The sequence below is a fragment of the Rhamphochromis longiceps genome, linkage group LG20 (assembly GCF_057381845.1).
Source record: "Rhamphochromis longiceps isolate RC_006_pf linkage group LG20, R_longiceps_female_GT1.1, whole genome shotgun sequence".
Taxonomy (NCBI): Eukaryota; Metazoa; Chordata; class Actinopteri; order Cichliformes; family Cichlidae; genus Rhamphochromis; species Rhamphochromis longiceps.
The window spans coordinates 21,081,551-21,094,814 of NC_140576.1; the positions used below are offsets into that span (position 1 = coordinate 21,081,551).

The 13,264-nt window shown below is 41.2% G+C and overlaps 1 long non-coding RNA gene across 1 annotated transcript; it reads left to right on the forward strand.

Moving 5' to 3' along the window:
- The first annotated feature begins 4,999 nt into the window (after positions 1-4,999).
- Positions 5,000-11,708, forward strand: LOC146645217 (uncharacterized). The gene is made up of 2 exons (XR_014909167.1): positions 5,000-8,766; positions 10,187-11,708. It is a non-coding gene; the product is annotated as an uncharacterized LOC146645217 (long non-coding RNA).
- The last annotated feature ends 1,556 nt before the right edge of the window (positions 11,709-13,264 follow it).

A 13,264-nucleotide genomic window follows, 5' to 3' on the forward strand; every position in this document is an offset into this window, starting at 1 on the left:
GGTACAACTAAGACTTCTGTATTGCAGAAGCTCATTAGACATTGCATGTACTATTCTGGGCTCTGTGTTAGTCTTCCTGGAGATAGTGTTTTTTGGTAAATTTTTATGACTATGATCCAAAAGAGGTGCTTCCACTTATCTCAGCTTTAAGTGTTGCTTATTGTTTGTATTCTCGTTTAATGTAAAAATCTATTGTTCTCTCTGATTTATAACAGATTCATATTGATACCATTTTTTATTCTAACATCATATAATATAATTGTAAAAACAGCCTTACATATTTTACAAACACATAAACACATTGTACTGTAATGTACACATGCATTCTCCGCACATATTTAACACACTGGACCCAGGCAGCAGATTGACATTAGATGATAAGTACTTCTGTTCAAACTGACCAGAATTATTATTTGATGGTGTTTGGTAAGAAATCAGATTCTGTAAATTAATAAGCCATCCACCCATTTTCTCTGCTTATCTGGATCCAAGCCACAGTCTAAGAAGAGATGACCCAATCTTAATCTCCCCATCCACCACCACATGTTCCTGTGGTGGGACATCATGGAGTTCCGAATGTATGCATTATACTCAGAAACCCAAACCACCTCAACTGACTCCTTCCTACGGGAGAAACAGCAGGTCTTCACTGTGAAGCTCCCAAATAACTCACATCTAAGGCTTGTATCTGTGATCTTATTCTTTTGATCATAACCATGGCCATAACAACAGGAATTTGAATATGAACCTGACATACTTGCTCCTCCACTTGAGACAGAAACTCATCCCTCATTTCCCCAGTGGCATTCTACCCTTTTCTGGCTGATAACCATAGCCTTTGTCATCTCTCATCCCTCCTGCTTCACAGTCAGCTGCAAACTGCTCCAGTGCTGACTGCAGGTCAATACTCAATGAAGTCAACAGGACCACACCATCAACACCATGCAGGTACATGAGCCCAAGACAGACAAATGTGAATCCGTTTATTACAGAAATTTTCTTCATTAAAGTCATGAACAAAATTGGCAGTATATCCAATGTTACATAATCAGAGCAAAAACCACAATATTCATCCTGAATTTTTCCACTACCTCTAAGGTAGCCTGAGGAGGGCAGTACCCCAAAGCTCGACCACACCCTTCAGTCTCCCTTCTTGAATATGACCCTTGTCACCAAGAGGCTCTGTCCTAGTATTGCAGAGAGATATCCAGTTGAACAGCCCCACAACATCCAGAGCTTTAAGGAACTTGGGGTAAATCTTATCCTTTCCAGAGTTTTGACTTACCTCAGTGACCTTATCCACAGAGATTGGCGAGCTAACCCCCAAGTCTTCTGCTCTGCTTCCTGAACAGAAAACATGTTCAAATTCCTTTAAATATTTTTTCCACTCTCCAACTATGTCCTTAGTTAAGGTCAACAACACCTAATTCCTACAGTACAAAGTGAAGGTAGAAAATTGCGTTTACCTCGCTAAATATCTGACAGTTTTCATGGCATCACCCCGGAATATGCAGACTGGAATATGGAACATTCGTTTTTGCAAAGATGACTGTCTAAAGCTGCATTCTGCTTGGCCTATCAGTACCCATCAACTGCCACAGGAGTCCCACAGTCTAGTCTAATTCAGTAGGATTATTTGTTCAGCTTGATGGCTCTTTTTTACTCTGCTGCAAAAGATCTTGGATCTGGGCAAATTCCTTTAAGTATTTTTTTTTGTCCTCAGTTGAGGTCAACAACATCCTATCCCAAATGTGCACTCTGTGTGCGGAAAACTGCTTTTACCTCACTATCTGACAGTTTTCGTGACATCACCATGTCACCATGTAGACTGGAATATGGAATATGTGTTTTTGCAAAGATGATTGTCAAAGCTGTATTCTGCTGGCCCTATCAGTACCCATCAGCTGACACAGGAGTCCCACAGTCTACCCTAATTCGGCAGCACTTTCTTATACAGCTTGGTAATAAAGTGGTAATAGTAGGTTAAAAACGTAGAAACAAGGCTGCAATAATGTGTAACAAAAAGTTATTACCACTCAATGACCAAAGTAATAACCACTTAATATCCAAGTAATATTGTGGTAGCAACAGTGGTCACAGTTAGTTATACTGAAATATACGTAATCTGATGACAAGGCCCAAAAACTGTGGGTAATAATGTGGAAACACAGCTTGGATATAAGTGGTAATAGTAGGGGTATCAAGGCAGAAACAAGAATTAAAGTGATGACTACTAAGAAACACCTCTGGCCGTTTCTGTGTAATAAGCAGTGTTGGTCAAGTTACTTGAAAAAAGTAATCAGTAACTAATTACTGATTACTTCCCCAAAAAGTAATCCCGTTACTTTACTGATTACTTATTTTCAAAAGTAATTAATTACTTAGTTACTTAGTTACTTTTTAAAAACACGATTTACAACCTGAAGAGGTGATAAAGCGATAGATCTTTCAGCCCAATTCTACTTTTTCTGCGTAATCCATCATACAAAATGTAATCAAATGGAAAAGTCTCTTTTTTTAAACTTGTTTTATCAGTTTTAATCTTTTAACTTTATGCATCAAGCAAAAATGTAATTATATGCAACATTCTCTGAGTTGAATAAATTAGTTTAACATTTAAACCTATTTTCTACACATTCCAGCACATAAAATATTTTTTGTGTTTACACTCAGTCTTTCAAATAGATGCAAAACACAGCAGAACATAAATAAAGTCAAAGACTCAGTGGTCCTGTTGCTCTATTTTCACCTGTAAAGCAGGACTGAGGTAGGCGGAGGTTTACCCTGGTGCAGGTGTGCCGCGGTCAATGGAAGAATCCGCGAGTTTCTCTGTGAATTTCCCATTACGTCGTTGCGCACTCGGTGCTTGCTTGGAAGTTTAGGGGTTTTTTTCGCTGTAAAAAGAAGTTTTCTTCCCACGCACGATAGACGCTAATGTTTTTGTCATTTTTTATGGAATCAAACTCAAAGTAAGGTCAGTACTTCCACGCTTTAAACGCTGCATGCTCATACTATCTCCCACAATCGATATGTGATCCATTGTTGATCTGCACACAGCTGTTGTCACTAACAGCGCACTCGCTTACGTCACTGTCGTGAGACATTCTCGCAAAAAAATCACGGTTTTAGTAACGCAGTAACGCAGCGTTCCTATGGGAAAGTGACGGTAATCGAATTACCGTTTTTGCAATAGTAATCCCTTACTTTACTCGTTACTTGAAAAAAGTAATCAGATTACAGTAACGCGTTACTTGTAACGCGTTACTGCCCATCTCTGGTAATAAGCAGGAATTTAATACTATAGTAATGATAACTGAAGTGGAACACATGTTTAAAATGTCCTGTAAAAAATGTCCTGTAAACAAAATAAAATGCCATCCATGTTCTCCTGCTTGTCTAATTCATGGTTGTAGGGAGTGCAACACCCCACAAATTCACTGGGTGGCGATAGCTATAATGCTATATAGACCTGCGGGCAGACTGTTAGGACTGCGCTCTTCTGGACAGAGATCTCTCATGTTCCATCCATCCATCTTCATCTGCTTTATCCGAGGCCGGGTCGCGGGGGCAGCAGCCTAAGCAACATGTTGTTCCTAATATCTGCTGGAGCCACTTGCCTAGCTTAATTTTCACTACACCAACTGCTCTGATTACCACTGGGACCACTGTTACCTTCACCCTCCACATCTTCTCAAGCTCTTCTCTGAGCCCTTGGTACTCCTCCAGCTTCTCGTGTTCCTTCTTCCTGATGCTGCTGCTCCTCAGGACTTGTCTGACCCTCTGCAGGTAGTTGGTGGTTGCAGCTTTCCTAGCAGCCTCTTCGTGGTTCCTATTTGCCTGTAAGATTCCCGGGTATTTGTAACTGTTCTAGATGTCTACAATGTTGCCTTCTGGTAGTTCGATCCTCTCAGATCTGACTGCCTTCCCTGTCTTTGTCATCATCCGACTACACTTCTCCAATCTGAACAACATTGCTGTAGATCCTGGTTGTGTGAATCGATGTCTCGTTCACTCGATGTCATCCATGTAGAGGATGTGGCTGACAGTCTTGTCAATGATCTCACTGAGGGGGTTCAGGCTTATCCAGAACAGCAGTGGGGACAGAGCATCTCCTTGGTTATTGGCAAGTAGTTGGATGGGGATGGTTCCTTCTGGGTGTCCTTGAGGATCAGGACTGTCCAGCCTTTGGTTAGCCATTCTGGGTGTCTTTCTAGCAGCTGGTTCATCTGTGCTGCCAGACTCTCATGGAGCGCAGTCAGTTTCTTCAGGCGAGTAGGTGATAGGTTTGTAGCTTGAACCTATTCGCTGGAACGTTGAAGACAATATAATTACACAGCAAGCAAGACACGAAGTAGGCAAAGTTCTTCATGTTTCTCATGCACGGGAGAGAACCGGACAAACGCCGTTCCTTCGCTTGACCCCAGTTGCTCTCGTCCGCTCCCCCGTAACACTGCTCTTTTATTGAGGTTACATGAATATACATAGCTTCATTAACATATGACGTCTACATACAAACAAAGAGTACCTTGCCTGTGTGTGTGTGTGTGTGTGTGTGTGTGTGTGTGTGTGTGTGTGTGTGGGGGGGGGGGGGTCAGAGTGTGACCCCATAAATGACTTCCCTAAACCTGCTGGTCTGGAAGTCCAGCAGTTCATCTAAACAGAAGGCACTTAGCCTAAAACAGATATAGATACATTTATCCTACCATAAAACAATAACACAAGGTGCGACCTCTTCCCATGCTCCCAGAGTGCTCTGGAATGCACACAAAGTTTGAAGACTATTAGGGATCAAACCTCTACCAATCTAAAACTAATTATAAAACTCTAAGCATATCGTTAGCTTCATAGCATAAGTGCCTAAGTCATTGACTTAGTCAAATGACTTAGGCAATTATGCTATGAAGCTAACGATATATAAGTAGTAGAGCTGGGCGATATGAGATTTTTTCATATCACGATATGTTTTTTTCATTTCAGGCGATAACGATATCTATCACGATATAAGCCAAATAACTATATTTGTAAGATTTAAATGTGCCGTTGCTCACAAGTAAAATGTGAAATAATCAGCAGCTTGTTTTTATTTAAATATTTATTTCCCATAATAAGTTCAACAGGGTAGATGTACTTAAAGAACATGAGACTTTTTCAGATAAATAAAGGCAAATATTGCAAACTACACAAAAGGCAGCCGCTAAAGCGTTTAAGTTTCAAAATAGAACAAACAAAACAGACTAAATTGTCAATTCCACTTAGAAACAAAATATTAATTCTAAAAATAAATCTTAGTTTGTTTTACAGAAGAACAGACAAAACTGACTAACTTTTGTCAATATCAAATAAACTGAGAACTAAAAGGAAATTCTCAATCTCTCCTTGTTGTATAGCTTAGCTTTTCAAACAGTTTTAACAGTTACTTTAGTATGACAAAAGCCGAATGACGAATTAGCGCTTCCAGTCAGAGACTGAGGCTACGTCCACACGTACACGGGTATTTTTGAAAACTGAGATTTTCCGTTTTCGTTTTAAAAATAATCCCGTCCACACATAAAGGCAGAACTGAAGGAAAACGCTGCTATGAACATGCCAAAGCAGCAGGTGGCGCTAGATTCCTAACCGTGCCGAAATGTTGGCCAATCAGAAGTCTAGAAGCCTCGGTGGGAAAAAGTAAACAAAGCTGGGGCATAGAAGCAGAACCGAGTCGTATGTGTGGAGGGACAGTAACTGTGTGTATATGTAAGCATTTAAACACTGCAGAGAGTAGAATTAACAGTAACAGTATTGTAGAAATTCATTTCACCGAAACAATAACGTGGCGCACAGTGTGACGCATGCACCGCTTTATTGTATTTCCAGAGTTGCTTTCGGCACAATTTACAGTGCACGCTACTCTATTTTTTGTCAGACTTGAAATAGCCGAAATAGCCACTACGGAACTTCTATGGCTCTTCCGTTTGACAATCTCTCCGGCATTGGAACCATCATCTGTTTTCTCTTCGGTCACGCTCGGTTGATTTTTCTAGTCGGCACACTCATTTCCTCCATTACGCGCTGGCTCCATTACCCGCTGGCTGCTTCCCAAACAAACACACGTGCTGCTTGGCACTTGTGCTGTACGTAACAAGTCACGCGACGTGACGCTGCGGCTGTGATTGGTTTGGCTCTGCGCTACTTAATTTGGATTGGCTGACCTTTTCTTTTCTTTTCTTTTCTTTTGAGGACAAGAGCGGCGAAGTCTATCGCGATAGCTTAATTTCTCTATCGAGTAAAAGTTATATCGCGATACATATCGTTATCGTTCTATCGCCCAGCTCTAATAAGTAGATATTTCTAAGCAGAAATCACAATCAACAATACAAAACCTAACATTCCCCCCTTTTTGACCTTTATGCTAGAAAAGTTCCCAGTTATGATCACCTCATGTCTGACAGTGTCAATGCAAACATTTTTATACTCAGCATATGTCAATCACCCTAAATTACTGTAAAAGTACACAGTTTAACAAATGTATTAGCAGTTATCCCATTCCTCATTGACTTTCGAGCCTATACAGCTTGGAGTAAGACAACATGCATGAAGAGGATGATGTGGACAAAATACTCATTTGCCTAATAATTCTGCACTCCCTGTATTCAGCAGGTCTGCAAATTTTGTTTGGGGCTGCTTTAGCAAGAAACCCAGTACACATAATAGTTTCTAGACAATTTTCTGCGGTTATGAGCTTGCATCCTATGAGCAAACAAATGAATTGTTAATGGTCAAAAGAGAAATTAACATTTTCAAAAACATCCCAGCTTGTTGGTGCTCCCCTGGGCGTGCAAATCACGTCTCTCTGCAGAGTGGTTTAAGTTCTGCAGGGCGTCATAAATGTCTCTTCCAGTTGTTTCCATCATTGACCATAGGACCAGAGTCCAAATGTATGTAGAATAAACATTCAAACATACCAGTTAGTTTTGTTGTTTGTCAACATGGGTCTCAGCTATCTCCAAAGCTGCAGACCTCTTCGGCACTCTAGTTTTATGGCCTCTACCAACCCCCATCACCTCACTTCAGGCCTTCGTCCTGCGATGGGAATACTTATGACTCTTCTACTGTCCATCCTCTGCAGAAAAACCCCTCTGTGGAAAGGGTGCTGGGTCCAGTTATCTTACTGCTGTTATGATCCCAGCAGTCTTCAGAGTGTCATCGTATGCACAGTACAGTGACACAGCATTAGGTGATGTTCATAGGAAACTGCTGTCATCACCACCATAGCTTCCAGTTCCTGTGCTTTTCACAGAATCATGATGCCATCCTTAAACTCCTTCTGCGCTGTCGATGGAGCTTGGCACGCTCCCCTCATTCTTCAGGTGCCCGTCTGTTGTCCACAATCTCCTCTGTTGGCCTCTGGAAAGCCCCCTTGGCACAGCTCTCATTCCCACGCAGTTTCATGGTCCTTGCTGTGGCTCCGGAATCTGATCTCACGATGGGCTCCAACCAGCTCGACCTTTGACCTCAACCACTGCCTGGGCTGTCAGCTATGCCTGGAATGGTTCTTGCTTCTCACTGGGCCTCTGAAGATTTCTCAGGCGATCCCTTTCAGCAGACTGCTGCACCTGTATTCCCTTACTAGGAGGAAAAACTTCTATTTGGAGAGCATGTCAACAATCATCAAACCACATTCTTTAGTTCAGTGAACTTCACTTATAGGCCATCAAAGCCTCATCTGAACCTGGATGCACCACTTGCATAGGTTTAATACCTGTAAATGAACTGTTAATCACACAAATCACTGCAACAATAATAGAAAACATTGTTTAATGTTAATCCTGGACCCCTCCTCTTGACGCATGGACACTCCCATGAGTCAACTCATCAAACCTAGATTCCTGTCTTAAAGAAAAAGGTTAGCTAGATCATGTCCCAGGCAACATCAGGGTGTCTCCTCCGGAGTAGCTCCGTAACCCTGCAATAAAAGATGTTAGCGTGTTTTGCCTATTAAGTTTACTTAACACCTGGCTCTGCCAGGAGCCTGCATACACACCATCATGGCCTGGAAAACAAGATCTGGAAGTGAAATCAAACTTCACACTTGTAAACAATTGTATCATAAGAGTAATAAAGCATTCAACATCAGCAAGACAAATATCATGTGCAGGTTTTCTCAAATCAGTAAACTACAATTATTTCCATAATTCGCCTCAGACATGGATCATCCCATGTGTTTAGTTAACATTAATGGAATCGGTGACTTCTCTTAAGCAAAGTCACTCCACTCATGTATCACTAGGAGCTCAATAGTGGCCAGCTAATGAGCCCCATATTAAACTATTCCATAAACACCGCATCTCTTATTTGTTTTTCTCATGTCACCTGTCCGCTTCTGCTGAATCCTCTACATGCACTTTTAGAAAAAACAAACATTAGCAACACACATAGATCATCCAGATGACCAGGTGCAGGCCGACAGGTTCCAGAGGTGCTATAAAAAGACCATAAAGTTAGCCAACCATAGCTGTGGAAAGAAGTGACACTAATTTCTCACATGTTATTCACATTGTCAAAGTAACCTTCACATTTTCCCAAAAACACAGTGTAACAGCATCACCAACTCATAACCTGTAAACACAGTTTTCTTCACACATAAACCAAGAAATCCTGTACTAGAAAAACATTAGCCAGTTGTCATGTTATAAATCACATGATCAAACCACATGAAGAACTGTAATGCTGTAGAAAAGAAATGTAAATGTTAGCGCTGCGCAGATGTATACACACTTTGTCACAGTTGCCTCTGTGAGCAACACAAGGTAGTGAATAACACCCCTGGTAGATGCACAGACACAGAAAGTGGCATTTAAAAGGTTAAATCATCACGCAACCTTGAATGTTGCTGTCATCTTTCTGCTCCTGTAAAAAGAAACACACATAGATTCATCTGCACCTTTGTCGGGGGGGTTAACTTCACACAGTAGTGTTACATCAGTAAAGTCTTTTCAGCTTCTGTCAGCTTTTGTCAGCTTTTTTTCCCTGTCACTCATTCATTCATGCATTCATTCTTTCTTTGCTGATAGTGGAACCTATCGTCGCATTTAGTTTCCACTCTCAGCAAAATGACGTCATTTCAAAAAGAAAAAGAAGAACTTTAGATCGGATTACCTCGCTGAATCCTTTTGGGCAGGGACTCTCATTTTCTAATTGTCCCAAATAAGTGGCTTTCTCCTGAGCCCATTTTAATGTGGAGAAGCTCACTTGCAACAATTTTCTCGACGACGTGTAGCACTTTTCATTCCCGACGTGCAGATCTGCTCAAACAGAGATTATCGAACAAAACTTTCAGTGCACTGTGAAAGTATCAAAATAAAAAGGCCTTGTTAAGTCATGACACAAGCCCCTCATCTTAGGAGGGTAAATCACACCATTAGCATGATTTATCATACCATCATACTAATTGGCAGGCTCAACTTCACAACAAAAGAAAACTCATCAGCTAGATTCACTCCAAACCAACCATCAGCTGCACAACACACAACATAAGCCTAATGTCTTATTAGCTATGAGTTTAGTCCCCAGGTCTGTGCTCTTCACTCATTTAGGCCACAGACCCATTTTATTCAGTTTTCCTTTTTCCCTTCATCATAAAACATGTGACATGTTGTCATGCACTTCACAAAAGAAGTTTGTTCTGACGTATTCAGAGTTGTGTATCTGGGTGCAGGATTCACTCGCACATCAAAACAGGAAACTCAGTGTTTTAGAGTCTCCACTCAACACACAACAAATTCCAACACATCCCATTCACTTGTGCTAGAATTCAGTCACCTTAATCTAAGAACGATCAACTAATTTGCATATCAGCTATTAACCCACTAAATTGACAGGACAACAGAAATGCATGTTCAAAATAGTATCACAATAGTCAATTTCCTTTATACAGTAAATTACTTGTGCTGCATCAATCAAGCAGGAAGCATCTCCCAATTTACTATATTAACAACTAAATTTATTGTCTGATCACTGGTTGGTCAAACCAGAATCTTTTTTCCCACAAAAGTTAAACTGTTGTCCTGTAACCTAGAGAGTTAATTGTGAGCACTGGATAAATTCAGCATTTGATAACAAGTGTCTGTTAAATTCACACTATTTTAACACTGATGAAAGATAACAAGCTGATCTTCATTGCATGTGTGTTTGTGTTATTAGGCAGGTCTAATGCATGTCTGTGGAGCTGCATCTCCAGCAGGACATGTTCTTAAAGCTGCCTTTCCTACACATTTCTCTGCTATTATTTGATCATTTCTTAACTAATGTGCTATGAGTCCACTGGTCTTTGCATCACACTAAGTGACTTGGACAAGATGATAAACAGACTCACATGCTTAAGATGTTGTCTAATCTTCATGAGCTCTCTTGTGTTTGTGTTAGTAGGGTTAATGCATGTTCTGCTTGTGTGTGTGATTTTGTATGTTTCTTTTTGCAGTGTTTCAGACCCCTTCACAATTTTCCCACTTATGCAGTCAGTTTTCTTTTCCTCTGGTTTGCTAACCCAAATTTTGATTTCCCACATTAAAAACAAAATTCCTATGTGTTCTCACTTAATCCTCTCACTCTGTTGTCCTCTCTCATTTCAACAGTCCAATAGCCAGCAGTTCTCTTTCAGCTTTGTCCTGTGTTTCACTGTCTCTTCTTGCCATTTTACTCCAAAGGTGGCAAATGTCAAACTCCAACAGTCTCCTCAGTTCTCCTCAAACGTTCTTTTCACATGCACAGTGAATTTGCAGCTTGTTGGAAACACAGTGCCATTCATCCAATCAGGCAGGATGATGGGTTTGCTCTTCTTCTCTGATGCTGTTTGTCCACATTGCTGCTGGTTGCTGGGACTCTTTGCTCAGGACTTTGCTGCTGTCTCTTTATCTGCCATGTTATTGCTCTTTGGAACTGCATTCCTTGTCTTCAGGGAGGAGTGAGAGCTCGCTTGAGAGGTTGAGAGACACATGGTGCTGTAAATAAGTCAGCCAGAAACTTGGCCTGAACGTTTCCAATGATGTTAAACTATAACTTTCTTCCGACCGCTGCATGTGGAAAATTGATTCAGGTCTGCTTTTCATCTGAAAGTGACAAACTAAGACATTTTCATTATTATTATCGTTGCTTATAAACACACATCTCTCTCTGTTTTTGTGAACAGTCCTTTCTTAAAAGCAGAAAATGAGATTGTAGTTGTTCTTGGCTGATCAACACAAAACCTTTTTCCTATTATTATTTTTCATCTACAATATAAATTCTCTTTTTCACTCTTTTTTTTCTTCTTTACAATAGCTGGTGACCTGCAGAATCACCGCTCTCTCAATCAGAGGCAATTACTTTTACACAGCGCACAAAAACACTGTGACGTCAGACACATTCACACTCACTTTTTTCATCTGCATAAATAAATCATAGGGCTGATGATATGTGCCATGGTGATCCATAAGTATGATCACAAGTTTATTTAATTATTTTCAACCCAACAAAACAAATAACAAAAACATGATGCTGATGCTATGAACATTCTACACACATGAGTCAAGATGCAGAAAAACTGCTGCACATCTGAAAGAAGAAGCTGAACTCACGGAAACGCTGCACACTCCAGTTATCATAGTTATCATAGTTCTGTTTCCCTCTCTTTGATGAGTTCTTAGCCAGATCTCGATCTGATAATGTGTAGCTTGCTCATCAGCTCAGAAGAGACTGCAACGCAACCTCACACAGTGGTTGCGTGCTTTGCCCCACAGTGGCAAAGACTTGCACTTTCATATTCAATTCAGCGTCTCCATCATGTACCTTTAGATGTTACATACAGGGTTCAGCATATTAGTTGGCCTTCTCCACATGCTCTTCAAGGCTGTTGTGTTTTCTGAAAACTTCTAACATTTGAATTTCTTCCATTTATAAGCCTGCGATTAACTGCACGGCTCAGCTCCGCGTGAAACCCGCGCAGCTAAGGAGCCGTCGCTCTCTTTTATTTAAATACTTTGCACTGCCAGGAGCAAAGTCCAGCATAAACGTCTGTCACCCTCTGACGCACTCTTGGTTGCTTAGGAACCCATGATAACAACAACAGCCTGTGTCACAGACCACGTGTTCTGCTCCGCACCCACTCACACAAACACACTCAAACACAACAATAACAACACAAAATAGGCCTACTCCAGACTCACACCCCATAGAAAATCTGTGGCGGGAGTTGAAAGTCCGTGTTGCTCGGCGACAGCCCCAAAACATCACTGCTCTCGAGAAGATCTGCATGGAGGAATGGGCCAAAATACCAGCTACTGTGTGTGCAAACCTGGTAAAGACCTATAGTAAACGTTTGACCTCTGTTATTGCCAACAAAGGTTATGTTACAAAGTATTGAGTTGTATTTTTGTTATTGACCAAATACTTATTTTCCACCCTGATTTACGAATAAATTCTTTACAAATCCTACCATGTGGATTCATGGATTTTTTTTTCACATTCTGTCTCTCACAGTTGAAGTGTACCTCTGGTGCAAGTTACTGACTTCTGTCATCATTTTAAGTGGGGGAACTTGCACAATCGGTGGGTGACTAAATACTTTTTTGCCCCACTGTATTTCTAAGCATAAATGAGAATCAACAATACAAAACCTAACAGTAGGCATGAACAATGTCATGCCTACTTGGCTGCTCTTAGATCCACTAGCCACTAACCATTACTGTTATGAGTTGCATCCTTCTCCCATATGGTCTTCCAGTATTGCTCCTTCTCCAGCCTGGGTGATGCTGTTCTTATGTTGTTCCCCTGCCATGGGGGATGGGTCTGTGGAGAACAGCTGGTTGATTCTCCTGCCTTCTATCTCTCTGGTGTACCTCTTCATCTTCATGCGGCTTCCCAAGGCTGTGAGTCGTTGCTTGGCAGTTTCCATGGCCTCTGGTATGGACAGCTTGCTGTACGTCTTAGGCACCCTCTTCATCGCACCTTTCTGCAGTTCCGATAGTTGGCAAACTTCCCTTCATGCTACCTTGATCTTGGCCTCTAGTCTCCTTCTCCATGGAGGGTACTGCTTCTTGTGGCTGTTCAACTTGTAGCTATGCATCTCACAGATCACTGCTGCCGTGGTATAGATCAGCTGGTTAGTCTCGTTAATGGTGGTGCTACGTATGGTCCATAGTGCTGCATTCACATCATCTAGTAGATCTTCTGAGGGTACTTCACGTAGACTTGGTAACCGGCTACAAAAGATTTCAAGCTTCGCCATCATCCTATCTTCCAGGTCAGC